The following is a 4,102-nucleotide window of genomic DNA, read 5'->3' as shown; positions in this document are numbered from 1 at the left end:
AGTTGGGGAAATATGGCTGTGCTCCCCGCTTTGGGATGCTTATAATCCTTGGCTCCGGCTGCCTGTTGTGCGGAGCGTGTGTGCAGGACTCCAGGAAGAAGCCCCAACTGATCTCTCCCCAAGAGGATCCCACCCATCCAGAGCGGGCCTTTTTGCATCCCTCCCGGCAACCCCCATCATGCGCAGTATCTGAGCTCTGTCATGATGAGCATTGCGTCCTGGCACATCCTGTCATCCAGTGTGCAGCTGGGCTCTTCTTCTAGAGCAAACTGCCAGGCAACACAGAAACAGAGGAGACGTGAGCAGGGCCCATGGGGCACCATCTTGTACCTGCCATGGGCACCCTGGTGCCAGGTGAGGCTGGGCAGGTGCTCCCACCAGCCTCTAAGTGGCAGGTGCTGGAAGGTTCCCTACAAAGGAAGAACGGGCTCCCCCATCCCCCTCAATGTCCATCTGTATGCACCTCACTGGCAGACTACATGGCCTCCAAGATAGGCACTGCTCCTTCCTTCCTTCCTTCCTTCCTTCCTTCCTTCCTTCCTTCCTTCCTTCCTGTCTCTTAAGGAGATTCTGCTTCTGAGGACATGCACTTCCTTCCCGCCCTCAGACCCAAAAGTGGGCAAGGGGTCTGTAGTTTAGTATTAGCAGCAGAGCTGAGCTTGTGAAAGATGGGCCAAAAGGACTGTTTGAAGGCCAGGTGGCGGGGGGCATCATAGTTGCCCCCTTTACCCCCCAAGGTCCATCTGTCTGTCCGTCTGTCTTTCCTTCCTTCCTGCCTGCCTGCCACTGCCTCAGGTTGGTCAGGGATTTTCTCAGAGAAAAGACACCTGGGCCACGGACAGAGAGACGCTGGAGGTGGGTGGAAAAGCAAAGTCCCTTCTCCCGTGGGCACATTTGTGCTGGAAGGGGTTCCATTGCCCTACTCTGATGGCTCCCAAGGAGGGCTTTCTAGTTCTCTCTTGGCCTAAAAAGTGCTTTACCCTGGAAGGCAGCCTAAGGGGGAGTCAGCCTCACAAGGGGTAGCCTTGGAAGCCTTTCCTTTCATAAACCTACCCACCTGCCCACCCTTCGGCCCTATGAGCTGGCTCAGAGACCATCCAAGATACTCTGGAGGAGCTGTGGCTGAGCTTGTTTGGCCAAGCGATGGGAATGGCCAGCTCTCCCCGCCTCCTTGATGCCAACCCTTGGTCACCCGATCCCAGCCGGACAGCCTGCCACTTGAACCTCTCCTCTCCAGTCCCCCCTGTATGCCCAGCACAAGCAGAGACAACTTACAGTCAGGCAATCCACCAGCGGCCCTTTCATGAGCAGCTCAAGGCTTTGGGCTTTGCCTGTGACAACAATAGCCTCCAGAAGCATCAGGACAACCACCAGGAAGGTCCTCTTCAGGTTCTTGTCCTAAACCCAACCCAGAGGAGAGAAAGAGTCGTGAGAACAACTCCCGTGCCCCGGACCCAGCTCTTCCTCAACCGCCTATTTCCCTGGACCTGCCTGGGGTCAGCTGTCTCTCATTAACAGTAGCCAAGGCTAGCTTAAAAAATACTGGCCAGAGTAAATCCCGGTGGGACTGGGGACGGAGGGGCGGTGGGGAGGGAGCCCCTCATGCTCAAGGTTCACACCGGGAGGCAAAAGTATTCCAGCCAAGCCTTTTGTCTTTCCAAAGTCTACCCATATACACCCCTCTTGTTCCCTCTGAGAAAGAGATAAACCCTGGCAGCTTTAGGGATGACCTCCACAAGCTAAGGGCATGGGTCCTCTTTGGGAGCAAGGAAGGTCTGGGGCTCAACTACAGGGGTCCCTCAGGGCAAAGGCCCAAAGGCTGAACATACCAGTGGACTGGCCCCGAGGACTGTAATCATTTTGGACGCGATTGCATCTGTCACTGGCAGCACCTGTTCTCCGATACTCAGGGCCACATGCCCATAACAAAAGAGTAGCGTGCCCAATAGTAGGCCCTGTGGGAAAAGACAGACCATGTAGCTGAGAGCCTGCAGGAGCCAACAAGGCATTGAGGCCTATTCCTCTGTTTGTAGCTTGATGCTGCCTACTCATTCCTGTACTACTATCTCTTGACTTATTCTGTGCTGCATTTCCCCTATCTTGTCCTCTGCTCCATTATCTTAAGGTTGAGCACCCTTTGCCTTTTCTGAGAAGACTGAGGCAAAGAAGGTGTTGAGTAGTTCTGCCTTCTCTCTGTCCCCTATTATTAGCATTTTGCCATCTTCTCCGCACAGTGGCCCTGCCATTTCCTTCTTCTTCCTTTTGCTAAGCCCTTTTTATTGCTCTTAACCTCTCTAGCAAGCCTGAGTTCATTCTGCACTTTAGCTTTTCTGACTTAGCCCCTACACATGCCTGCTATTTCTTTGAATTCCCCTTTGGTGATTTCCCCAATTTTCCATTTCTTATACATGTTCTGTTTAAAACTTAGCTCAATTGAAAGTTCCTTAGTCATCCATCCTGGTTTCTTGAGACGCCTCTCATTTTTCTTCCTCACTGGAACTGTTTGAAATTGTGCCTTCAGTATCTCCCTTTTGAGAAACTCCCATCCATCTTGAATTCACTTCTCCTTTAGTATTCCTGACCACGGGATCATCCTCAATACTTCTCTAAGTTTCCTGAACTCCGGTCTCCTAAAGTCTGGAATGCGTGTCTGTCTATGCTTGGCTTTTCCTTTCTACCGTATTACAAACTCCAGGAGAACATGGTCACTCCCACTAAGGATCCCACCACTTGCACCCCATTAACCAAGTCATCCCTTTTGGTTAGGATCAGATCTAAAACAGCTGACCCCCTTGTTGCCTCTTCCACCTTTTGGACCATGAAATTGTCTTTGAGGCAAGTGAAGAATTTGCTAGACCTTGAGGATTTTGCTGAGTTAGACTTCCAGCAAATATCAGGATAGTTGAAGTCACCCATCACTACTACATCTCTCCTTTCTAAGTGTATGGTCATGTGTTCTAGAAAGGCATCATCCAATTCCTCCATCTGACTTGGGGGTCTGGAGTAGACTCCCACAATAACATCCCTGTTGTTTCTGTCCCCTTTAATTCAGCTTAACTGGGTCTATAGTTGTCTAGAGAGCTCCTGGCTACTAGCTCCTTCCGGAGGCAAGTCTCTGACTCACTTCCTCTGAGCAAAAGTCCCCACAAGCCCCTTAAGGAAGAAAGTGAAAAGAAAAAGTGAAACAATAAAGGAGAGCCCCTCCAACACTGTTCCCAGGTCACCTTCTCCTCTGCTCTCCAAAACAAGAGAAAGGCAATGTCTAGGAGTTAAGGTGATGGAGGTGAGAAGAAGAGGACCTGAGAAGCAAATCCAGCAAAGTGATTGCTTCAGAGGGAGGGAAGGATGCATTTCCAAAATCATACCTGGATGTCGTCCTCCTTGTTCTCCAGTGCTTTCTCACTGAAGTCCTCCAATACTTTGAGAACATCTTGAAGGTGCCGAGTGGCTGCAAGTCCAAGAGCAGACGCTATCCCCTAGGAAGAACCAGGCAAATGAGACGTGAGGCTCGACTCTGTTTCCCTCTGGTTAAAGGTCAAGGGCATGATCCCCATTTGGAGAAAGGGACCCACATCTTTCACCTAGGGATGGGACAGCCTCTCCCTCCAGTAACATCTCATCTGGATCATCTCACCCTTGAAAAGAAAAGAATGGAAGGAACTCCTTTGGACAGAGAAAAAGCAGAACTGTGAAACCGAAGGCTTTCATGGCCGGTGTCTGTAGTTTTCAGTGGGTTTTCTGGGCTGTGTGGCTGTGTTTTGGAAGAATTTAGTCCTGATATTTCACCTGCATCTGTGGCTGGCATCTTCAGAGCCAGCTGTGGGCAGGTCTATATAGGGACTACTAAAGGCAGCATCCAAACACAAATCCAAGAATATGAGAGACACTGCAGACTGAGCCATCGGCAGCAGCAGAACACATCATAAACCAACCTGGGCACAGAATGCTATTTGGAAACACTGAAATTCTGGACCATGCCAACAACTCCCAGGTCAGAATGCATAGAGAGGCCATTGAAAACCACAAACACCTGGACAACTTCAACAGGAGAGAAGAAACACTGAAAGTAAGCAACGTCTGGCTACCAGTCCTGAAGAACACC

At 50.6% G+C, this 4,102-nt stretch overlaps 1 long non-coding RNA gene across 1 annotated transcript; it reads right to left on the bottom strand.

The window, feature by feature from the left end:
• Nucleotides 1-204: 204 nt before the first annotated feature.
• LOC149308477 (uncharacterized) lies at nucleotides 205-1,946 on the bottom strand. The gene is made up of 3 exons (XR_016282203.1): nucleotides 1,830-1,946; nucleotides 1,276-1,398; nucleotides 205-269 (listed from the first exon to the last, which is right to left on the bottom strand). It is a non-coding gene; the product is annotated as an uncharacterized LOC149308477 (long non-coding RNA).
• Nucleotides 1,947-4,102: the final 2,156 nt, after the last annotated feature.

This window comes from Sceloporus occidentalis, unplaced genomic scaffold, assembly GCF_023333645.1.
Source record: "Sceloporus occidentalis isolate IW3139 unplaced genomic scaffold, rSceOcc1.0.p SCAF_8, whole genome shotgun sequence".
NCBI lineage: Eukaryota > Metazoa > Chordata > Lepidosauria > Squamata > Phrynosomatidae > Sceloporus > Sceloporus occidentalis.
This window is presented reverse-complemented; position numbering and strand designations above follow the sequence as displayed.